Source organism: Manis javanica, chromosome 6 (assembly GCF_040802235.1).
Source record: "Manis javanica isolate MJ-LG chromosome 6, MJ_LKY, whole genome shotgun sequence".
Taxonomy (NCBI): Eukaryota; Metazoa; Chordata; class Mammalia; order Pholidota; family Manidae; genus Manis; species Manis javanica.
In genome coordinates this window covers 40,933,930-40,960,617 of record NC_133161.1, presented here as the reverse complement: position 1 = coordinate 40,960,617, position 26,688 = coordinate 40,933,930, and the positions used below count along the sequence as shown (strand labels likewise).

General features: G+C 37.5%; 1 long non-coding RNA gene across 1 annotated transcript in view; it reads left to right on the top strand.

Moving 5' to 3' along the window:
• The window catches only part of LOC140849880 (uncharacterized), a 45,161-nt gene continuing 18,473 nt past the window's right edge, over nt 1-26,688 (top strand). The window contains exons 1-2 of the long non-coding RNA XR_012132197.1: nt 1-148; nt 9,154-9,312. This is a non-coding gene — a long non-coding RNA (uncharacterized lncRNA). The remainder of the gene's footprint in view (nt 149-9,153; nt 9,313-26,688) is intronic.

The following is a 26,688-nucleotide window of genomic DNA, read 5'->3' as shown; positions in this document are numbered from 1 at the left end:
TGGGGATGTAAATAAATGCATGCCAGATAATGTGGTTGAAAAGCACCCAACAATGAAGGAGCTGTGCGGCTTGGAGAAGAGCACACCGTCTGCAGTCAGGAAGACGGATCAGATCTTACCTCCACATCTAGCTGGCTGGTGGCACCAGGCAAGTCCCTCACCCTCTCTAAAACCCACATTCTATCCAGTCTATAAAATGGGGAGAACAATGCTTACTCCACTGAGTTGAATGAACAATAGAAAGACTGAGTGAAAATTACCTGGCATTTGTCAGAACTCTGGACATATCAGCCGTTACTGGAAATAAGTGCTATATAGTCAAGCTAGTCAGAGGAAGATTTCTAACCAAAAATTATACTAGCAAAAGTACTGGGAAAAGGGCACAATCTGTCCTACTTTTTAAAATATAAATATATGCAACATTATGTATTTACATAAATACTACATTTTTTATAGATAGCTGTCTAATGAACTCTTGGAAAACAAGTCTGTATTACTTAAGTGATTAAAACATATACATATATATGATCAAGTTTAAAAGTTTTTTCAGTAAATGATATTGTACATTAATGGCTGTATCTTTGTCCTTTACCCTTATGCAACTGTTCTCTGGAGAAACTGAACTCATTTGTTAGCCTGAACCACACTAACTTCTTAAGAATGGTTTTATTTATCTCCATTTCTCCAGAGCCTGCTAGACAGCCTGGCACTCAGTAGCAGGTGCTCAGTAAATACTTACAGAATAGAAAAATAAAGAATGAATGAATAAATTTAACTTATGAGTCTGGCAACTACATTTTATGAACTAAAATCAAGATACATTGTCTATTCTACACAGTATGAGTGGCTTAGAGAGAACTTGGCATGGAATATTTGAAATCCAGACTGTCCTGGAAAATTCAGGATATATGATCAGCCTAGACCTCAAATAGCTTAATCTGTTTTAAAGAAGGAACTGCAACAAGTAGCTATAACAAGTTCCACTGTGAACTTGTATTATACTTATTTTTCAGCATAAAAATTGTTCCAAGTCCTTTGTTCAAAATAGAAGGAACAATCTGGATTTTAAAGGATTTCTGCTTAACCATTGACTCAAGACTCAGGATCAGCTTTCTCTTATCACCACTCACTATAATTAGTTAGTTGCCCTAATCAGACCTCTACTGGCACAAAAAGAGCAAGTGAAGCAGCCATACGTTTTGTTTGTTAAGCGCAGCTGAGCGTAGCTCAACAGAGTATCAATTCAAAAGAGGGAAATAAAATATGCAGCAAAGTGGGGAGACAGGGAACAAAGAATCCAGTATGACAAATCACAGGAGAGCTACATAAGCATTCAGAATACCATCAAGAAGGTAAAAAAAGCCTAGAAAAGAGATAAATTGAAGGGGAAAGGATGAGAGGAGCCAGAAGGACCAATTTAAAACCAATGAGGAAATTTAAGACTTTATTTTAAATGAATATTTTTAAAGGTCAAGTTTAATGAAGCAGAATATATATACAATAAAATTTACTCTCTTTGTGCATAGTTCTATGAGTTTTAAACATCACATACATTTGTGTATTTACTATCACAATCAAGGTATATAGCATAGTTTCATCATCCCAAAATTTCCTCTTGTTCCTTTGTAATCTACCCCTCCCTCACCCTTAGCTTCTGGCAACCACTTCTCTGTTTTCTGTTCCTCTAGATTTGTCTGCTTTAAAGGAATTTAATAATATAACTTAAAATCATGGAAAAAAGGAATTGAGATTTCCCACTCAATTCCTACACCCTCCAATAGCATCATTTAGTGAATTTATATTTATTAAGGATCTATTATTTGCCAATAATTTTATATATAAAATCTCTTTTTTTTGAAGCAAAGTAAAAGTTTTATTTAAAGTTACTTAAAGAGAGTAAAAGTACAGGTGATCTCAAGGAGGAGAAGCATCTGAAAGGTTGGAGAGAAAAAGTTTAAAAGGTTGGGAAGAAGCTAAAGTTATGCACTTGAAAGGTGCAGGCAACCCCACAGAGAGGAGTGCCCCTAAGGTTTCATCTCCATTTTTATAGCTTGTCCATGAAGGAGGCTATTATCCCCATTTCCCAGATGAAAGATAATACTCAAGGAGGTATCTAGCTGGTATGAGACAGAGCAGAGATTCAAAATCAAAGTTGACCAAAAATGTCACCATGGCTTATCTCTAGGTGTTAAATGTAGCTGATTTGTACTTTCTTCCTTATCAATTTTTGTAGTATCAAGGTGTTTGACAAAGAGCTTATGCTACTTTTATAACTAGAAAGAATTACTTTTATGAATAAATATATAAACATATACCATGTACATACATACATAAATATAAGGTCTGATTCCAAAGCCTATCCCTTTGCTGAGCAAGGCAGAGAAATGTATGAAAAATGGTTTAGAAGGGAAAAAAAGAAAAGCTTCTCTTAGCAACTGGCACCCATTTGTAAGTGAGAAACCAGAATCAAGTTTACCCAAAGAACCATAGCAGAGCTTTGCTCTGTCTCTAGATCTCATCATAGTCTTCCTACCTGTAAAAAATTACCTCATAAATGCCCTGCCAAAATGCTGAAGATGTGTCCTGGAGGTCTATAAAAACCCACTGAGACCACTCCATATCAATGGACAGTTCACCTAAGCATCTTCTTGCCTCATCTCCAAAAAACCAGGTATGAACAAGCTAACCATCATGGGCAAGTGAGTGCACGACAGGCTTCCTCCACTCCTGGAGAGGCAGGAAAGTGAATCACAGGGCCAAAGCTAAGGCTACAGGGAACACAGAGCATCTTTATTGCAGGGGTGGGTAGTCATATTTGAATAGGACTGTGTTGGGGGAATATTATCCACCATGGGGTTTCATGGGAACTCATGAGGACATCCTCTGGCATTTAGGCAGAATTTATTTATAGCTTGCTCCAGAAATATTTCAGGGGTCTTACAAATATGCAAATGATACAAGATTTAAAAAAAAAAAATGATTATGTCCTGGAACTGGTTATCCAAATGGAAAAACAGTGAACCTTGATCTCTCACTCAACATGATACAAAATTAACTCAAGAGGGATCACAGACCTAAATGTACAAGTGAAAACTATAAAGCTCCTATAGGAAAATAGAGGAGAATATTTTCTCAACTTGGGATAAGCAAAGGTTTCTTAGGCAGTATACAAAAAACAATAACCATTTAAAATTTGACAGACTATACCAAAATGTAAAACTTTTGCTCATAAAAAGGCAGTGTTAATGAAATACAGAAACAATCCACAGAATGATTTAAAATATTTACAAAACATATCTGACAAAGAATTAGTATCCAGAATATGTAAAAACGAAAAACACCCAACAACTCAATCTGGATTGATTTGACAGACACTTCACAAGGGAAGATATATAAATGACCCATAAGCAGTTTAAAGGATACTCAGTATCATTAATTATAAGGGGAATACACAGTAAAGCCACAGTGAGATACCACTGCTCACATGAATGGCTCAAAAAGAAAAAAAAAGACAGACAAAACTTAATGTTGGGAGAACATAGAACAGCCTAAACTCTCAAACACTGTTGGTAATGCAACCACTTTGGGAAAAGGTCTGACAGTTTCTTATGAAACTAAACAGGTATTTATCCTATCATGATCCAGCAATTCCACTCCTAGGTGTATAGCCAAGAGTTATGAAAGCACTTCCACATAGACACTTTCATAAAAACATTCATAACAGCTTTAATTGTAACCAAACTGAGGTATATTCATACAATGGAATACTAATCAGCAATATAAAGAAACAAATTCAGATACAAAGAATACTGTGGTTGTATCTCTAAAACATTGTGCTGGATGAAAGAAGACTTTCATGTAATAAGAGTGCATACTATGCAATTCCATTTATATGAAGTTGTAAAACAGGTAAAACTAATCTATTGCAGAAAAAAATCAAAACAGTAGTTGCCTCTGAGGTTGTGGAGAGAGAAGAAGGGACATGAGGAAACTTGCTGGACTGTTGAGAATATTCTGTATCTTGATAAGGATTCGTGTTACACAAATGTATCCATTTGTCAAAAATCATTGGCGTACACTGGAGGTGTGTGCACTTCGATGTATGTAAATTTTACCTCACTAAAAGACAAAATAAACTATAAGCAAATATTGAACTTTAATGATATACACACTAAAATGCATAGGTGTAAAGTGTATATATAGATGGTTGCAACTTACTTTGAAATATATCAAAAAATAACTGAAAAGAGATGGAGACATGGATTGATATGTGACAAAGCAAGTGTAGTAAAAGGTTAATTATGGAATCAAGCTGCAGATATGGGTGTTAACTATAAAATCCTTTCATCTTTTCTAGATATCTGGAAATTTTTATAGTGAAATAGTGGAAAAATACGTTAAAATCATGGTAAAGGAAAATGAAGACAGACAAAAGGGTAAAATTGAGGTTAGAAAATCATAAAGAACTACAGATATCTCTTTGAGTTGCATTGAAGTCAAAGCAAAAGGGAGAAGGGAGGGGAAAACAGAAAAAAAGAGATCTGAGCTACGTGATTTACAATGGCCACATGATTCTTAAATATTGTTCTGGTAAAGCACCACTCTTCCTGAGACTCAAGTATGCATGAACAGGGCCCTGTGTGATGCGGTTCTATTAGTTAGGGTAGGAATTTGGCACAGAGACTTTATTTCATAAACGAGGAAGAAATTCTTTACTCTCTCATATCATAGTCTACAGGTACTGCTCTGGGACTAGTATTGTGGCTCTGTTCAAGGGAAAATAGGTGACTGGAGCCCCAAAATTCTACAACATAGAAAATGGCAGCAATGATTTCCTCCAGAAAAAAAAAATGCATCCAAAGATAGAAAGATCCTTGAAAATCTCTAAGAAATGTTCTATCACTTGTATCATTGACCTACTCCAATATATCTTGCCAAATACATTCCCCTCTGAACATGAGCCATACTCTATATACCATAATGAATGGTAATAATAGCTTTCCTATACTATATTTCAACAATTCTAAGATGTATAATTTTTTTCCACATTTTGACATTTCTGAAATAAGGATAGGTCTTATAATCAATGGCATGTCATAGCTGGTGGAATTTTTTCTGTCTTAATGGTACATAAAATAATGGTGTTTCTTAAAATCAGTGGCATGTTAAATTCAGTAAAACACAATGTCTAATGCTTCATGGTTCAAAGTATTTTCATCTTATTTGAGCCCCACAACATTATATTTTGGTGAGATGGGTAGTTATTTCTATTTCAAATATAGAGATTAAGATTCAGAGTGTTTAAATAACCTCTTCAAGGTCCTCAGCTAGACTATGATGAAACCATAACTCTAATCTGAGCTAAGTTTGAAGTATCCTGTTTTCTCCCAATATCACACAAAATATTCAGAGAATGAAAACCCCATGGAAACAGGGATTTTGTTATTCACTACTATAGTACCAGAATATAAAACAATATGCTTGGCACATAGCAAATATTTAATAAATATTTATCAAATGAGTGAATATTACAGAAGTGAATGAAAGGTCAGAAGGTATAGAGCCCATGGGCTGTAGCAGCCAGGGAAGTTTATACAGAGCATGACTATCCTGCCATCTTTTCTCTGCTTTAATCTACTTCTCATTAATCATTCAAAAAACACCTATTCCATGATGCCTACCTCCAGTAAGCTAAATATATTTTCCCCCTAATGACTTGAGAGACAACCTAGCATAGGGTAAAGTATATTGATATTTTAGAAGACTTGAGTTTAATTCCCTTCTGGTTTTGACCACCTATTAGTGTAAAACTTTGGGAGAACTCACGAGACTTTCTTAAGCTCCCATTTCACTTCACAAAACTGGGAATAATAAAACCTACCAGACTGCACCATAGTGAGGCTTAAATGTGACCAGGTATGTGAATGCACCTTATACATAATAGGAGCTCAGTTATATTAATTTTTCCTTTCTCTTTCCTGCACCATGGTCCACTTGAACCTGCTAAACAATTCCATTTTTGCACCTCACATTTTTCCCTACAAGATCTTGAACTTCTAAAAGGACCCCATTTGGTTCATATTCACCTCTCTAGAACACAGGAGAGTTCCAGACACATGCTAAATGACCTTAAATATTTTCAGAGTTCCTTCATTCACTTATTTAATCCATAAAAATTTATTATGTGCTAGGACCTTTCCTAGTTGCTGAAGATACAACAAAAAACAAAAGTAGAATCCCTGCCCCCATGGAGGCAGATGGACAATACCTGAATAAATAATACGCAGTGGTAAGTGCTGTGGTGGAAATTAAAGCAGAGAATGGGGATAGCAAGTGTGGGAGACAGTCAGGGGTGACTTGTTGTACTATTAATAGGAGTGTTAAAGAAAAGCCTTACTCCTGCAGTGATATTTGAGCAAAGACCTCCAGAAATGAGGGGAAAGCCATGCAGGTATCTGGGTTAAATGTGAAGAGCAATATGAATATTTGTAAGAAAAATCAGTGGAAAAAGGTACAGAAAATGATAGAATGCTGAAGTATTTGGCCAAAACCTGAGAGAATTAAGTAGAAGGCTTGATTGGGCAATATTAAACAGACAAGTCTAACTGTAGTATCAGGACCTAGATTGTCAGGAAAAGAACTTGTATTTTATGTTATGGATGATAGGGAACCACTGAAGGCTTTTGAGCAAGAGGGTGTGAGAGGATCAAAATAGGACTACAGGAAGCTTCATCTGGTAGAGCAGCCCACGTGGGAAGTACTGAAGGGAAAGGACAGCAGTTCTGTCTTAGACATGCTAACTAGGACATCACAGTGGATCTTCATAAAGAACATGCTCAGTGAACCGTTGGAAATACAAGCCTGGCGTTAAGAGAGAGATGAGGGTTTGAGACTTGAATGGGGTAGCGCATCTAAATCCCAACAGCTAATTGTAATCATCTTCCAAGGGTCTCAGACTCTGTGAGCAACAAACAGATCTTGTTAGAGTTTTACTTCTGGCCTGAAAACTGGTAGAACATTCCTCTATGGAATTTTCCCAGCTTAGGCCAAGACTAGACAATCAAAGTCAGCAGTAATGAGAACGATATGCAGGACCTGACAGGGAGACACGCCAAAAAATTAAGTAGGAAAAAGCCCAGAAAGGTGCAGCACAACGTGCTGCTCAGACTCTCAAGAAATCTGGAAGAACATATATCACACCAGATGCTGCAGCCTTATGGGACGACTTTTGTTTAAAAGCATGCTATGGGAAATAATTTAGACACCCTTCAAAAAGCAACATACCAGTGATTCATCTTGTCTGAAAAAGCATACAGCCCCTCACATTTGACTTTTCAATCTTACACTGATTGGAAATAACAAAAGTGATCTCTTTTGCTATTTGGAATGATTTCTCATTCACCCACTAAGCATTAAGGGGGTCTGTGAAAACGGAGGAATGGGGTTTGTGAATTGCAGGGAGAAAAACTGCAGGAGGCTGTTGCGTCTTTATATAAGATTCGTGAGTCCTACTGATCTGCCTGCGGCAGTGTAACCATGAAATCTAACACAGAGAAAAAAGAAAATAAAATGTTATTGTCATAAACTTGGTTCTCACCAAGAAAAACAAAAAAAAGAAAAGACCGCCATTTTGCCCGGAAATCTGTTCAGGTGTATTGTGTGTCTATTAATCACTGGCTCTTGGGAAGGAAAGAGACCAAAAGAATGCCAAAAAGAGGGAAACTTCTTTCCTTGAAGTGTATTTTTGTAACTCAGGAATCTTCAAATATGTTGATTACCTAACCCCCAAAAGAGTTTTTAAACTATGTAACTCCTCACATGTTTTAAGGTGTTGTATAAAGTTTTCCATTATGATGATAGATTGTAATTGGGATAAATATTTCATGACACTATTTGACAAAATAGGTTTTAACTTCCCCATGAATAATACACCCCAAATCTTAAAGAAATCATGTAAAAGTTTTATAAACCACTTTCATCCTATGTTTTTCAAAAAAGTTGCTTGTCTTGCAAGACATTCCAGTTAACTTTAAGAAAATCACCATCACCAACTTATACTGTTCAGCTTTTCCAAATCCAGAATTTCCCCACAAAGGCCAATTATTTCACCTCTGATGACAAACTTCACCCTTAACGGAAATAAGATTACGATAGGCAAGGAGGGGAAGCCCCATGTATGTAAGGAAACTTAATTAATAATAAATGAAGGTGTCTTCACCAAACCAATATTTCTTTGTTGTTCTTCACTTCTATTTGCATCTACAAAAAATAAAAAACATTTTCCTAAACAGCCAAAATAGCACTGTCACACCTAACAACATTTTAAAAACAGTCCATATTAAAATTTCTCCCATAGTCCCCCAAATGCCTGTTATGGCTGATTTATCTGATCCAGGATCTAATCCTGGGCCGTATATTGCATCCAGTTGCTACATCCCTCAAGTCCCTTTTAATCTAGAAAATGCATTCTTAATAAGGGAGTGAAAATTGGGGGATGAAAAAAATCTTACTCTTTTCATGTACAAAACACAGGACATCTAGTACATAAACATATATACAGTATACCTGCGATATTAAGGTTTCATAGTGAGAGGACAATTAGGAAAAAAATGTGAAAATATCTCCTGGAGGAGTATCGGCATTAATGAAAAAAAATGTTGACAAATACCAATCTAGAACAATACCCCTTTCATGACACTGATCGATAATGAGACCCCCAAACCAATATTCCAGCATATCCCCCTGTTTGGTTTTTAGGGGAGGTCTTCATAGCCCAAGGCAATACCTCATTATAACATTTGGGATAGGTGAGGTGGCGGATGAAGAAAGGTGGTGCTTGGATAGCCCCCTTCAAGAAAGCTGGGAGGAATGTGACTGGATGAGATTCCTCAGGGTCTCCCTGAGAGGGGCTGTGTGAATACAGCCAGGAGGGGAGCTTTCCAGAGGGGGTCACCCTCTGCTTAGGACAGCTCCAGCCAGTGAGTGAGTGAAGGTGGTATACAAGGGCCTGACCATTTCCACCCAACATCAGAACTTCTAAGGGGTAACACTGGCTCCAGAGCTCACCCATTGATCAGTCAGGGATGTGGGATTCGCATTACAGTCTGGTTACTCCAGCCACCCAACCCTGCTTTCTTCCTTTTTCTTCCATAGATGTTGCTCCCTAATAAAACAGTTGGACTCCTAACTCTCAACATCTTCTTCCTGGAGATCCACACTGGTTTAATACCTACTTGAAGAATTATACAAGTATTACAGGATGATATAGCATGACAGCATTCACGAAACCCAAGTGCACCATGCCAGCATGTGGTAAGTGCTTAAGAAATGGAAACTAGTATTTCAAGCATATCTTAGAACTTCCAGATTCATAAAAACATGTTGAAATCTTAGATCTGCTGAAACTTTGGAGGATCACACAAGCTAGAAATTGCTTAAGCCAGGTTTAGAACTCACAGAGCAATCTGTTTATGCCCTCTAAAACCAGAGTTCTCCATGTCCTTGAGTTACAAGAGTAAGAAGGAAAAACCAGATCATCCTAATTGGTTAGCTTCCTATTGAAGAATGCCATCAACAGCTGCAGGCAAAGGCAGTGGTCAATAGGAAACCATGCTCCATGTTGCTATTACAATTCACTATTTCCTGAAGGCAGATGCCTCCTTCATGCCTCAGAGAGTCGGGATTGACCTGGGGAATCATTGAGGCAAATAAAATCCGTGAAGAATGAAAAAAGGTCACTTCTGTCCTATCATAATTTGATTCTCTCCAACCCCTGCTCTTTTCCACTGATACACAATTTAAAGGCCACAACACATTTCCTGGTTAAAATGTACTTACTTAGTCAAGATTCTGTGGTTGCAAGAAACAGAAATCCAAGTCAAACTAGCTATAAACAAACAAGCAAACAAGGTAGGTAAACAAAGATGAAAGAAAGAAAAAAAAAAGGGTGGATGGAAAGAAGGTATAAAGTTACTATTTATTGTTTATTTGGCTCATGCAGTGAGGAGTCCAAGAGGGGTAGACCTCAGGGGATAGTAGAGATTTAGCAATGCAGTCAAACTCCCCACCCACCACTTCCATCTCTGTTGTGTTTACATTCTCTCCTACTGCAAGTGGGTTTGCTATACCTTGCTGTGGAGAGGAAGAGGAGCATGATTCAGACAATTCCTTTTTATATCATTTCAGTCTAGTGGCATCAGTTTCTTTCTCCCAAAGCCAGATATAAAGTCCCAGGGAAAGACTCAGCCTGATGCACAAACACATTTTTAGCCACTTACCTGTGACCAAGTAGATGGAGAGACTATGGTTGGCCAAGTTTGGATCTCATGCTCAACAGTAGATGGAAGACTAGTTTGGCAGCCCAGTAAAACTACAAGGAGAAGAGGTAGATCATTTCTTCCAAACGGAATCAGGTATTATACTAGAAGAAGATGGGGGAGAAGATGCTGACCACAACTGATAGGTGTACATTAGGGATCCTTTATAACTCAAGGTTTTGTTTCGTTTTCCAACAAATGTCTCTGAAACAGAACAATTTTACAATTGCAAAGGAAAAACTCTATTGACAGACAGAGGAGAGAATGTGCAAATGAGAGGAACTGGTCAATTAGGCTGTCATTAAAAATATTTTGGAGAGTCCCTCATCTCTTTGTGACTTCAAGTGTTTAATCTCTGGGAGTCTGCCTCTCATATCTACTTTTCCCAGCCTCTAATCCCAGTCTCCAACCCTCATGGGATAAGAGTAGCACCCCCCTTACAGGGCTTCTGTGAGAATTATGCATGCTAATACAAGTAAACATATAGTGCAAAGCCTAATGCACAGACATTTTTTTATAAATAAGAATAATTTGTGTATATTCACATAACACCCACATCTCCACGACACACTGAGGGCTTTTTGCTGCAAATACCTGCAACTTTCTGCTTAGGATTGTTTTTCTGATCCACTCAGAGAGTTAATGTTCCCCAAATCAACTCTCAACTGTCAGGAGTTAGTGGATCAATACTCTAGCTTCCACCTGCCTCAGTGAGACAACCCTGAACTCCCCAGCATGACTGCTCTCCAGCTGACTCATTTGAGAATGCACCCTTTTCTCAGTTTCCTTTCCTTCTCTTTTTTTACTACTCCCACTCCCCAGTTGGTGTTTCCTGGAATCACCTCCTAAATAAACGACTTGCACTTGAATCCTTGTCTCCTCTGGGGAACCTAAACTAGGATAATAAATTTGCAAAGAAAATGTGTGGAAGCAAATGTACCAGAATATTCACTACCATTATTCTATGACCAGTGGGATTATAAATGATTTTCCTTATTATAAAATGTACCTAAAACATTTGCCACAAATAAACATTGATAGTGACTAATTGATTATTGAAATAGCTAAGATCTGAAGGCTGGTTTTTTAGTCTCTCCAGAACATAACTACCTTTTCTTCTACCCACATCCAACTCTACATACTTGATAAACAACCTTCTTACTTTTGTACTCACTAAGCCCATTTCTAGTTCCATGTCTTCATTCATACTTTACTGGCACTTTCTATTAATCCTACCTCTTCCATAAGGCCTCCATGATTTACTCCAGGCCATGATGCCATTTTATGTCCATTTCTTCTGTGTATCCTTTAATTGGCATTATCAGTCCTTCCCATACCCTACATCAACTTAAAGAGATACATGTAAAGTACTTCTTTGGTATGGGTCCCTCAACTTTTTAGACTATTTGGATCAGCAGCAGAACTACTTTCAAAGTAAAAATAGTGTTAGGCCAGTTCAAGATAAAATACTCCCCCCCTCAAAAAAATTTTTTTTAAGATAATGTCTGAGCTGCATCTGCTGCTTCAGTCTTGAACAAAGGGTCTTTTTCACAGGACAGCAGAAGTGGGGGAAGTAAAGGAAAGGAACAGAAGCTGGCTCTCATGCACTCATTCTACCATCCATAAATGATCTTTTCATGAGGACACAGCCGATAAGGAGAGAAGGGAAGACAAAAAACATTCTTGATTTAGGAATGGAATAGCAGCTCCCCCTCTGTGTCTGATTCAGTTACTCAGAATGGCTTTCTTATGGCTGTGCCTCTTGTGAATTATGAGTCTCTCTTTCTCTTCCCCTCAGGCTTCATATTAAAGACAAGACACAGCTGCCAGGGGCTCCAGAGATTTCCCAGCAGTCTACTATAGTGAAATAAAATACCATGTTATGCTGGAAAACTCGCTGGTCCTTTCTTCACATGGGCTATGCTGTCTCATGACCAGGATAGAGGATCCCAGGACACTTACTGTGTCTCCTGAGATTTGTGGCATGATCCTCCAGGCAGCACTCATTTTTTCTGTGTTCCAGCTTCCCAGCACGCTATTGGTAATTATCTTCTAGAGGGATTGCATATGTTTGTATAATACATATACTTCCCACCTTCTTGAAATACTGTCCTGAAAGAAGGCATTTGGTTACCATTAAAGCAACTATTTTACATTAGTAAAGTAAGAAGAGAGAGGTTCTGTGGCCCTGTCACCACAGATGAATTGGGACTTTGACAGGTTTGCGATTTTCCCTATTTGCATCTTCTATGTCATTACTACCAGAAGGATTGCATTATATAAATGGGTTAGGTTATATGTAATGATTGGTTGAACTGCCTCTGATGTTGCAATCTCAGCTTTATCTACCCCAGAGGAAAATTGAGCCAGATAAAACAGGTCTGTAACCCTGCAAGGAGATTTGGAGTATACCAGTGAAATGTTTGGAAAATATCAAATTGGAGACTTTCTAGGAAAACAGTTTAAACCCTGCCGGAGCCTGAGGCTAAAAGTGAACACGATGCCCCATCTTCATCCTGATTTCAATCTTTAAGTAATAGAATAGGCTCCAATTCCCAGCAAAGGCTTTAATGAGCCTATAGCAAAAAGAGGCAGAAGAATGTGAGAAATAACTGAGTTCTTAGCTCTCCAAGTGTTGACAGACAGCCCTCTCTACACATTCCTTTCTCCATCTCCCATTTCACCCTAGTTAGTAGCTAGCAAATAGGAGAAATGCAGATCCCCTTCCTGTATTCAGAAGTCTTTACAAGACTAAAATTATCAGATGCTAAAAATTGAATTTCTTTCTGACCTCCCTGTGGAGTATACATTAGAGAATAGGTAAGGATCCAATTAATGATATGAATGCTAATTTATATATTCAGTCAGACAAACAGGTCCCTTTGGCAGTACACAAAATAATACCTGGAGGCAGTTCAGTTTACTAACTGCAGGGCAAAGGTGGAGTCTTAATTATTTTTCCATCTTTTTTGTAATAGGTAATCAATAAATACCCTTGGGTTGAATTATTGAATTGAAATCATCCATGCCCATTTTGAAGAACATAATTTGAAAGGAAATTATCAAATGCAATGAATATATAAACCATAACTTGAACCACTTCACTGCTTTTCAGTTGTAAGGTTAAAATGGTTTCCAAATATGACTTGTTAATTTTTGCAAGTTGTCACGGTCCCTAAAGGAAGGGAAGTAACAATCACCATGATTCCATTTTCAGCTGTGAGAGCTGAAGCACAAGGCAGTGAGTATCCATGTGAGTAGATGTGTCAGCGGGAAAGCTGTGGTGTTGGCTGGGACACAGGCAGCAGCCATGCAGCCCAGAAGCTACTTTGGGGCTCTTCTTGTATCTGCTTGCTCCTCTAACGAGGAAAAACATAGGCTGCCCTGGCACTGCACTCTGATACAACAGGAGCATCATCCCCCTGCCCATTAGAGGGGCAGAGCAAGGAAGTAAATCCCTTAACCTGGTTCAGGCAGGGTCTCTGTTTAGTTCCCCACCTCCGCTCCACACATCCCACCGCCTACCTGACTGGGCACTTGGCTTGGTTCTAGTAAACTCCAGTCGAATGCATGAATGAATGAGTGCCTTGTGTCTCCTATATTCGTGTTTGAACAATTAAATAGGTATTTCTTAAAATGGTACAGTCACCCCCTTTACAAGAGGAAAAAAATAGCCCCTGGAATCACTTATCTACCCTTGTTCCTGCAGAAACAGCAATAACAATCTCTCTAGATTGACAAGAGGCCATATGCATTTGGTTCTAGTGATTCCCCTTTTCTAATAAACAAGTACCTAAGTAAATAAACAAACACAAATGCCGTATATGTAGGTAGGACGGTCTTCAACATGTTATGAAGTTATAAAACAGTACATCTGCTGGGTTACAGCTTTGAAATGCCTTATCTCATTTGATCACAAAAACCTTCAGAGGGGGATGTTCTTTTTTATATGCAAGGAAACTGAGACTTTCAGACTGTAAGTAATTTGCTCAGAATCACACAGCTTGAAAACGAGGACTTAAAACCAAGCCTGTTTGAATCTAGAGGCTGGCATCTTAATGCCTCACTCTGGTTCCTGCTCCTACTCTGGCTTTTGAACTCCTTTTACTTCTCCTATTTTTCTCAACTTCTGTATCTCCTCTCCTATGTCCTTTTTCTCCTCTCTCTTTTTCTCTCTCTCTCCCACCACATAGCTTTCTTTACACTCTCCAAGGAGTCCATTATACAGAAAAGCTTCATTCCCAGAGAGCCTTACCAGTCCCAGATTCAAAGGCGAACCAAGCTGTTGGATATTCCAGTCACCAGGTCATGGCCAAAGGTCACTGCCCAGCTGCTGAACATATCCCAGACTCACAGACTTCCTGAGCTGGGGCTGTCTATGCATTTTGTCACTTGAATTGGAAAATGGCAATTATTAATTTTAGAAGCATTGTTTAGAAATAGCTGTCACTTTAATTTTAGTTTGTATAAACATGTGCTACCAATATAAATAATTTGCATCAGAGATTTGCTTGAGTTCTATGAAAACACTCCTGATCCAAAAATTGTGAAGATCAAAAGATAATAAAAGGAGCAGTTGCATTTCTTCCTTTAATTCAATACAAATTAACATACCTCAAATAGTTAACATTTTGAGTAAAGACTGTACAAAACTAGGTGGTTTACATACATTATCTTATTTAACCAAGGTTTATAGAGGTTATGCTATGACCCAACTGTCACTTACTAGTATGTGGCAGAGCCATCTCTCCCATAGAGGTGGGCCTCATGTCAGGACCTAAGCTCTCAACATTTCTGCTCTCAGTGACAAGCACTGGGCCATCCCTGCAGAAGACAAAGGTGGAAACAGCCTAGCAAGGAACTTGGAATCCAGCAGCAAAGATTTTTTAAAGGTTCACACATATAATAATAAAGGGAGAATGTGACCTACTGTTACCCTCTCAGCCCAACAGGGAGGGAATAGTAATGATTTCTTAAAAACAGTAAACCTTTCATTTGTGTGTGATGCTTTTTAAAAAGCTTGGAGAAAAGAGGAAACCACAGAGCGTACTCTGAGATGGGCAGCCTTCCAAACAACACAATTACTTCTGTGGAAAAGAAGAGCTAAGACTGAGGGGTAAAAGTCCACAAAGCCAGTAGCCAGGGTGGATTTAAAACTTGTTCTGTGCATCTGGAGATAAAGGAGTCAGAAAGGCCAAGGAAAGATTAGAGTTAATGATCCACATGGCATTCTCCCGCCTTATACTGGAAGAGGTGGCAGCTACCACTGGAAGAGCAGAGACACTAAGGATTCAAGAATAAGCCACTGACACTGGAGGGCCTTTGAAGGCCAAGACCTTTCCTTGGTTTATTTTGTTTTGCTATAAATCATTTACTTAATACACTGTAGTTCTTAAGATAGTACATGCTACATTAATTTATAACCATCATCTGGTTGAGAGAGAAAGCACAAAGTTTGTATACAAAAGGAAAATCTCCTAAATTGTTTTCTTTAGCTGCATGACTGTGCGTGGGAAATCAAATGCCAACACTGATTTTTGAAAGGTTATCTAAACTTCAACAGTTTTTAATGACTCCACACCCCGTTCAGATTGGCAATGGAGTGATCTCCCACACTGAAATTCTACTTTTCTTAAATGTCTATCCATTTTTTTTAGGAGAGCAAGGTACAGGCTTTTATTTAGAAATAAAGTGAGAGAATAGAGCTCCTGGCTCATGCCAGGAGGGGACAAGATAGCCCCAGTGTCTATCCATTTTGACTTTAAAACATATTCAAATGTTTTGGAAGAATGCGGAGCTAAGGAGTTCAGTAGCTTGGTGAGAGAGTTGTAAGAACTTGACCCTCTTCAATATATGTTCATCAAAGACTCTCTTTTTTCAATATAAAGACACTTATTCTGCTAATTCATTTTCTGCCTGCAATCACATCTTTTAGTTGGAATGGTTAAAAAGCTATAGTGTAATTGTTTCCCAGAAAAAGGAGTTCATTTGTACTCCGTTTGCTCTTTATGGCTTATCTAATTGCAATTATCTTTCTTAAAAATAATCTTGCTAGAACTTGCAAAGTTCTAACAGAAATTGGTATGGAGCACTCAATCAATGGCAAGTACAAGAGAGAAAAAAAACAGCAAATCCTGACTTTGAAAAGTATTCACATACATTCCAGCACATTCCAAACACATAAAGAATAAACTTAGTGAGGAAAGGCATTCCATGCCCAAAACCAAATATTTGAAATTGGGATCTGAGTGAAAGAAACACTTTATGTTACTACTACATGCAGAGAAACAGAGCAGAAATTGTAAACCCTAATGAAGTGTTCATGGAAGATTCGTGAGAGAGAAGGACAAACATACACTAAGTAGATACTTCTCATAAAGACATGCTTTGCAATTTGAGCATTTTTGAGCTTGCAATGGAATTTTAAAGCCATCCAGAAACAACAGATGTTTGAACCCAAACAATCCAACTTCTTGATGCCAAAATTAGGGCTCTGCAAAGGAATGATAGAGCTGTAACATATGAAGAACAACTTCAGTAACTCTTATCCAGGCAACAGTTGAAAGAGATTTACTCTGTGGTTTGCTGACCTGTCCTTTTATCTGTGCCTATAGATACTCTAAGTGATAAAAATTTCTATAAAATGGAAATGTTAATAACTAAAATACAATTCTCTTTTAAAGGTCTGACTTCAATCTCCCCTCTCTGTCTGTCTTTTGAGGACTCTATCTCTAAACTGAATTAGGAAACCAAAAGGAGGATGCTTTAGAGCATTATCCCCAAACTTTTCCATATGAAAACCAGTAACAGGTTATGGCTGAACCACCACAGCATAGAATTAAGCAACCAAGCTAGATCCCTCGAGCAAGCAAACAAAAGCCAGCCAATACCAACTCCCACCAACAATAAATAAACTCCACTCAAGCTACTTTATGTTTCCCCCAGATTAAATAGATAATAGATAAATGCCAATCCTCACCTCACCTGGTTTAAAGGATATATAAAGGTTGTTGTTTAATTCTAAAAGGTTTTTGCTTCTTCATTAGGTTGTCAGATTCTTTCCCCCGATCTGTCTCTCTGTTAAACAAATAAATGCAACTTAGATACCAAATAACTTTATTCCATTTTCAGAGAAACTTTGTATACATCTCACTTATCAAATAAACTTTCCAGCAAGGTAGGAAGGTTTATTGGTTTCCAGAAGAATGTTAGCCTAATGATATTTCTATTTCAGCCACACAAATACTGGAAAGGGGTGTTTGAGGAGAAAGTGGCAGCGTGGTCATGATTCTAAAAGGGAGCCAGGAACTCAAACTGTAACTGCATTTTAAAAATAGCTTAGCAGCTATGATTATAATTTAGCTCCACAGCATATAAGTGTGGTATGAACAGGAAATGGGAGTACATCTTCTGAGCCTGATAAGATTCTCTAATGTAAGACATATGCTCTGTTTCTTAGTTGGAGAGCTAGGTCTGGCCAGAAAGAAGAAAAACATATATGTTTATTTTCAACCCAAAGATGAAACTAATCAGCCTTGGGAGATTTTTTTTTAATTGTTGTTGAATCAAGTGATGAAATCAAGATATGTGCAGCATAGAGTGAAATGTGAAAAAATACTTTTATTTAAAAAAATAAAAATCTGAAGTAACTTCCAGAAGAAAATTAAGTCAGCTATGCATCTCAAGCCTGTGTTATCTCAGGGCAGCCTCCACAGGGCAGAGCCACTCCTTTGAGAAAAATCTCCTTTGAGAAAAACTGTTTATGGAAGGTCAAAGTTGAATTCACTAAGGACCATATGTTTTAAGAGCATTCTAGAATATTAATAATTATTTATAATTCTACCTGAGACAAATAGAAATGTGATAAAATGCCCTGGAGATCACTCTTATATTCTAGGAAGGAACTGGTGGTTTACACTCTCCCAGATTAACATTTCAGAGAAAGGGTAAGATAGAGGGACATGGCTCAGAAATGGATACATGACAGTACATTAAAGTACAGACAGACTAATCGCATCACCCAGTTTCATAGCCCACATTAGAGACAACCAAAAGGAGCTGACACCAGAGCCTATCATCAAAACACAAGTTAGATTTACTTCCTGAAACATCTGAAAAAAAAACCAAAAATGTTGTTTTGTTTTTAGGCTCTATTCCTTACCAACAGAAGTCTAGGGAGATTTTTCTTATTATTCAGAATTAGAATACATTCACTCATTCAACAAGTATTTATGAAGTGCTTCCTATGCATGAGGCACTGTTGTAATTGCCAAGGATATAGCAGAGGGCAAGACAGACGAGGAACTTGTAAGTTCTAGCAGAAGTTAGTCAATCAATAAATAAACAAGACCTTCAAGAGTAATTATGCTATTAAGGGACTGAAAGGGTGATGTGTAGAGAAAAACAGAATAGGTGGAGGAACATTTTAAATAGGATGGTCAAGGAAAAGTTTGCTTGAGCTGAGACCTGAATAGTGAGAAGAAGCCTAAAGAGTACATACACAGGAGGATTTTCTACGGGTAGAGGCAAAAGCTAATGCAAAGGTCCTGAGGTTGGAACAAGCTTGACTTCTTCAAGGAACAGAAAACAAGTCAATGAGGTAAGAAGATGGTGATTGATGGGATGAGGGGAAGAGATGAGGTTGCCAGATCATACAGGACCTGTTGTAAAATGTTTGGATTTTGAAAGAACAAGGAAAAGTCATTGGAGAATTTCATGTGACTTTGATCTAGTTTTCAGGTTTTTTTAATTATAAAATATTATAGGCTATAAAGAAAAAACTGAGGGAACAAAACAGCAGCAGACTCACAGAACCCAAGAATGGACTAACAGTTACCAAAGGGAAAGGGATTGGGGAGGACGGGTGGGAAGGGAGGGATAAGGGGGAAAAAGTCATTACGATTAGCACTTATAATGTAGGGGAGGGACAAGGGGGAGGCAGTATAACACAGAGAAGACAAGTAGTGATTCTATAGCATCTTACTATGCTGATGGACAGTGACTGTAATGGGGTATGTGGTGGGGACTTGGTAATGGGGGGAGTCTAATAACCATAATTCAGGCTACCAAGAATGGATAGATAATAATAAGATGAGCACCTCAGGAAATTAGATTCAGTTGAAATCCCCATGGTACCTTTCTTGATCCTATTCTCCTCCCTCTTTAAAGGTAACCCTGTATTCGTATTCTGAATTTTATACTGAGAATTCCCATTCATGTTGTTGGGCTTTTACTACATACACACTAATACATATCCATAAATAATATATATAACACTGCTTTGTATGGATTTTTAATTGAGGTATAATTGACATTGCATGTTCCAAACTTTATATTAATGGTACTGTACTATACTTATTCTTCTGCAACTTGTTTTTTTTCCCCTCTATAATATTTTTCTGAGATTTATCTAAGCTGGTATAGAGAGTTCTTCTTCATTAATATTTAACAACTGTTTAGTATTCAATTATATTAAAGAAACATAATTATGCATTCTTTGGTTAATGGGCATTTATGAGTATTTTTGTTCTTATTTTCCTGGGAAGGCAATGAAAAAGAGAAAGACAAGAACAGAAACGCAAAAACCAGTGGTGGACTCTTCTGCAGTGCAGCAGAAGGCCAGTGGTGGCTAGGACTAGGATAACAGCACCTGAGATGAAGAGAAATGGAGAAAATTGGTATATATTTTGGAGATGCAGCTGATTGGACTTGGAGATGGATTTGATAGGGAGGAGGGATTGCTGAGAGAAGGTGAGAAATCGAAGATGATTCCTAACTTAGGCCTTGGCCAATTTTCAAGGCGTCTAATAGCCCAAATCTTAGAACTTTAAAAGGTACTATAAGAAGTGAATTTTAATTTCCTAAGGTTACTAAAAATCTTATTTATACGGTTGTCTCCTGTAATGCCTTGCAACATGCAATATTAGGTATTCCAAAAAATTTTGTTGAATGAATAATAGATTTTATAATTGGTTCTCTACGGTAGGGCAGAATTACATTGAGATTAAGTTAGATGACAATCTTGAGTATTTACAAATGAAATGAAATGAAATAGTGATGGATTTTATTAAAATAATCAAGGAAGGAATGTGTATGTTTGGAGGTTATTCATAAAAGAGGATTGGCCCTATACTGAACATTTTTGAACCTGAGTGATAGGCATATAGGGGTTGAACTTTTGTGAATGTTTGAAAATTACCATGATAAAAAGTTAAAAAAGGGATAAGGAAAAAATTTAGCTTTCTTCCTATCAAGATGAGAATTACCCTAATATGGCTCTTCAAATAAAGATCCAAATAATAACCACCCGAAATAAGTAATTTGTCAGAGAATTCTACAAGTCCAGCCAAACTTCTTAAAGTCTTGGGGTTTACAAACACCTTATAGAATCTGATGAATAGTAACTTTATAGTGGGGGAAACCCAGCACGTAGCACCTTAACCAAGTGATGGGGGTTAACATCACCAGTAATAAGACGTTAACATCATCATGAACTCCTGGATCATGATGTCCTGAGAAGGGCGCATTGCTTCTACATATTCTGGTAAAAAATGCATAAACTCAGTTTAATCAAGGAAACAGCAGACATAGTGAAAATGAAGCACATTCTATATGTGCTAGCACTCTAAAAACCCTGACTGGCATTCTTTAAAAAGCATCAAGTTGCAAAAGACAGGGAGAGATGGAGGAACGGTCCATATGGTTGGCGATTAAAGGGACCTGACAATGAAATGCACAGGGAATTCTTAAAGGGCTCATAGAAAAGCTAAGTGTGTTGCTCCAAATGAAGACTGTAGATTAGTTAATAATAGTATTATAGCAGTGTTAATTTCTTCATTTTGATCCTTCTACTTTGGTCATGTAAAATGTGTTAGGAGAAGCTGGGTCAAGGGTATAGGGAACTCTTTATTTTTCTAGCTTTGCTGTTAAGTGTAAAATGAAGAGTGTAAGCCCTGATCCTGCATTGTTTTAAACCATTCTTTAAACAATCTATTTCAATATTTCTTTGATCTTGGTAGTTTGAATACCAATTTCAGGATTTTTGCTAATTTAATCAACATTTGCTGATTTCTCACACTGTTTTGCAGGGGAGGAAATTGAGGCACAATGATGTAAGTGACTAACTCAAGGCCACAGAACTAACAGACGACTGAACCACAATTTGTCCTCAGGCACCCAAGTTAATGCAGAGTCTGTGTTAACTTCTTTATATTATCTCCCTCCTGTACCCAATAATTTTATTGCCTGTATCATTATTTACTTAGTAACTTCTTTAAAATGACCCCATTTATTTTAAACTTAAAAAAACAACAATGAAATAAAATAATAAGGTATGTTATAATGTCCTCAGGACAAGGGTTTTGTTTTATCCACACATGTATCACAAGTTCATTGAATAGTGCTTGGCACACAGTAGGTACTCAATAAACTCTTACTGAATGAATGAATCAAAAATCTTTACACCGCAGCTGTGAATGGAAAGCCAGATCCTTTGCCAGAAATAGAAAGTAATCATCAAAGTAAATACAATGAAAATAATATAGTATTATTAAATGCTATTGCTTCCTGAATGCTCTGAACCAGCAGCTCAGTATCTCGAGATTTAGAAAGTAATGGAAGTGTTAGAAGATATAAAAAAGGATATCCATTATTAACAGACTTTCTCTTTCACTTAATCAGAAGGATTCAAAGAGAATGACAAAGGGAATAATTTTCTGAGTGAATCAATTTTATTTGAACTTAAAATCTAAATCATCACACAAATGACAGAGGTAAGATGCTATTCTTTGGGGAAGATGGCCCTATTCTAAAGGGAAAAATTGAGTCAGGGGTCATGTAAAATTAGACAGCTCAGTCTTTCCCAGTCTTCCTCACTCCTTGAATGTCATCTCTTCTGTTCTGTAATCACTTCTCTCCAGTTGCTTACCTCTCATTCCTATCTTCAGTCCCCTACTGAATTATTTGTAGTCTCTGCAATGCTCCTTTGTGCATACCTCATTAATAGCACTTAAAACATAAATTCATAATAATTTTTTTCCATGTCTGTCTCCTTCACTTAAATTATAATGATATAGGACATTAGGGAGTATGTCATAGTATGCTTATATCCCCAGAGCACTTACTAATGTTAAACAAGATGGTAGGCCCATCATAAATTATTGAATATTATTAAGTTTAGGAAATTACAGAAGTTAGAAAAGAAAAAGAAAGAACTGTGCAATTTCCCCCCACCCTTGAAGCCATAATTTTGTCATCACTTGTGTTTGAAAAGGTTATTCTTGAGATCATTCATAAAACCTTCACAAACACACATGAGGGTTTTCCATGAAGATGAAAAAGTAGATGGCAATCCCTTTTTTCAAAATCTCTCAGAATTAATTTGCTTCCTAGAGCAATTACATTATTCTTCCTTCACAGATGGATGACTCTATTTTGTAGACATTACTGCCTCATTTTTTTACTTTGCTGAAAAAGTGGGGGTAGTACTAATGTCACTTTTCCTTACCTGGGTGATGATCTCTGCTCTGCACAAGAAAATATGATGGACTGATATAGTTCCTAGTTGACAGTAAAAAAGGCACAGAATAGTAAAGGAAATGCACTACAGAACATTCCTACTAGAACCAGAAATGCCACCTTCCTTGGATTGCTCTTGAGAGGGTTAATAGCAGTTTTTCTGAGCACTATGTAAATATGTCTAGATAGAAACCAACCTATTAACAACTATTGCATTTGAGAATGAGATTCAATATATGACCTCACATGGAGGTACATGGCAAGCTTCCCTGAGATATTGAGCTGAAATAATCTTTACCTCATGAAATTATTATGCAGAAATCAATAGCTTTCATATTAGGAAATCTAATGGAAGAAAAAATCTATTTATAGTAAGTAATAATATATATAAAGTACTTCATCTGCATTCATAATAAATGTTATTAGAACCACATTGAGATACCAGTTTTCTTTATCAGACAGGCAAAAATTCAAAAGTTTTACAACACACTCTGTTGGCAAAGCTGTAAGGAAACAGGCACTCTCATACATACAGTGTAAACTACATAGTCCTTTTAGAAGGCAATTTGGCAATAGTGTCAAAGTTACAAAGGCATTTACCCTTTAACCTACCAGTGTCACTTCTAGAAATTTATCCTTTATACCAGCATTATGAGAAGTGGCTGATGTGAACTGCTACTCATTGTTTCATTGCTTGTAATAGCAAACAACTGAAGGGGAAGTCAGGCATTCATCAAGACTTTTTCTTTTTTTTTTTTTGAGAGGGCATCTCTCATATTTATTGATCAAATGGTTGTTAACAACAATAAAATTCTGCATAGGGGAGTCAATGCTCAATGCACAATCATTAATTCACCCCAAGCCTAATTCTCATCAGTCTCCAATCTTCTGAAGCATAACGAACAAGTTCTTACATGGTGAACCAATTCTTACATAGTGAATAAGTTCTTACATGGTGAACAGTACAAGGGCAGTCATCACAGAAACTTTCAGTTTTGATCACACATTATGAACTATAAACAATCAGGTCAAATATGAATATTCGTTTGATTTTTATACTTGATTTATATGTGGATCCCACATTTCTCCCTTTATTATTATTATTATTTTTTATTTTTAATAAAATGCTGAAGTGGTAGGTAGATGCAAGACAAAGGTAGAAAACATAGTTTAGTGTTGTAAGAGAGAAAATGTAGATGATCAGGTGTGTGCCTGTAGACTGTGTGCTAATCCAAGCTAGACAAGGGCATTAAAACATCCACGGATGCAGAAGATTTCTCTCAAAACAGGGGGGGTGAGGTTCTAAGTCTCACCTCTGTTGATCCCCAATTTCTCACCTGATGGCCCCCCTGTGACTGTGCCTGTCTTAGGTTGTTCCTCCCTTGAGGAATCTTACCTGTCTCTGGCTAACCAGTCATCTTCCGGGGCCATACAGGGAGATGTAAAGTTGGTAAGTGAGAGAGAAGCCATATTGTTTGAAAGGGTTAGCTTTTTACTTCTTTGCAGATTTATGCCCTGTGGCTTCTATGCCCAGCATTTGTCTTGTGGTATCTTTACCACTTAGAGAAATTATGATACTCAGTAAATTCGATATGAGGCACGAATTCTATTTAAGGGTTGTAATTAGGAAGGAAGAAGAAAAGCTATAGAGGTAGCAGACGGAAGAAAACATGGGAGGATTGATTATTTCTTTGACATATCTTCTTGTAGAGTAACTTAAGCATGTATAGGTTTTAAACTACTAATTAAATTGTGCACACACATTAACATAATAGGAATACAGGTACATAACCAAAGCAGATCTATAATTAACAGCCATCTCCAGTGAAGCCAAGAACCAGTTAGGCACCCTAGGCATTTGTGAAAATTTGTCTATGATATGATGGATATTGTCCAACTGTACTTGAACATTCTGAGAGAAATCAGACAAATTAAAACAACCCATTCCTGGGAACTGTTCACATCCCGTATGTTCTTTTAACAGTAGATAGTCTGTAGTTGTAAGATTTTGGAGCTCTACAACTTGCACTTCTCCTAATTCTTGGTTGAGTTCCAACAGTATAGATTCAGTCAAATTTGTTGTTTTACTGAAAGCACAGGCCAGCTTAGATATCTCCTTCTTCATTCCAATGACAAGTCCAGGGAACTGGTGGGATGGATGCAGCTACAACTGCAGCATCGCCTGGATCTTTGTTGAGGTTTTTTGATGATCATCTTCTGGTATGACTCTTTCAGAGAGTGCTGATGTTGGCAGTTCTTCTTCATATCGTATCTTAGTTCATTTTCTGGGTAGCCAAATTAGGCTTTGATCCTCTGTATAAACACAAACAGACCCTTTGCCAACACTTTGATATGCCCTTTATACCATTAAGTAGAACTCATTGGAGGTCACCACACAGGAACTGCTTTTTTTTTTTAAGAGAATGGAATATTATCAGAAAAGTGTACCTCCATAGCCGATCATCTGACACCCTTTAAATGATCAAAATTAAGGATATTTAAAGCATGCATTAATCGTTGATTTACAGTTAGTTTTATCCTATCAAGGAGTAATCCCCCTTTTCTTTCTTTCTTTCTTTTTTTTTTATCTTTAATCTACACTTACATGAAGAATATTATGTTTACTAGGCTCTCCACTATACCAGGTTCCCCCTATAAACCCCTTTAGAGTCACTGTCCATCAGCATAGCAAAATGTGTAGAATCACTACTTGTCTTCTCTGTCTTGTACAGCCCTCCCCTTTCTCCCTCCCTGCCATGCATGCTAATCTTAATACCCCCTTTCTTCCTCCCCCTCCTTATCCACCCCTACCCACCCATCCTCCCCAGTCCCTTTCCCTTTGGTACCTGTTAGTCCATTTTTGGGTTCTGTAATTCTGCTGCTGTTTTGTTCCTTCAGTTTTTCCTTTGTTCTTATACTCCTCAGATGAGTGAAATCATTTGGTATTTCTCTTTCTCCACTTGGCTTATTTCACTGAGCATAATACCCTCCAGTTCCATCCATGTTGCTGCAAATGGTAGGATTTGCCCTCTTCTTATGGCTGAGTAGTATTCCATTGTGTATATGTACCACATCTTCTTTATCCATTCATCTACTGATGGACATTTAGGTTGCTTCCAATTCTTGGCTATTGTAAATAGTACTGCAAGAAACATAGGGGTGCATCTGTCTTTCTCAAACTTGAGTGCTGCATTCTTAGGGTAAATTCCTAGGAGTGGAATTCCTGGGTCAAATGGTAGGTCTGTTTTGAGCATTTTGATGAACCTCCATGCTGCTTTCCACAATGGTTGAACTAATTTACATTCCCACCAGCAGTGTAGGAGGGTTCCCCTTTCTCCACAGCCTCGCCAACATTTGTTGTTGTTTGTCTTTTGGATGGCAGCCATCCTTACTGGTGTGAGGTGATACCTCATTGTAGTTTTAATTTGCATTTCTCTGATAATTAGCGATGTGGAGCATCTTTTCATGTGTCTGTTGGCCATCTGTATTTCTTTTTTGGAGAACTGTCTGTTCAGTTCCTCTGCCCATTTTTTAATTGGATTATTTTTTGTTTGTTTGTTGAGGCGTGTGAGCTCTTTATATATTCTGGATGTCAAGCCTTTATCGGATCTGTCATTTACAAATATATTCTCCCATACTGTAGGGTTCCTTTTTGTTCTATTGATGGTGTCTTTTGCTGTACAGAAGCTTTTCAGCTTAATATAGTCCCACTTGTTCATTTTTGCTCTTGTTTTCCTTGCCCGGGGAGATTTGTTCAAGAAGAGGTCACTCATGTTTATGTCTAAAAGGTTTTTGCCTATGTTTTTTTCTAAGAGTTTAATGGTTTCATGACTTACATTCAGGTCTTCGATCCATT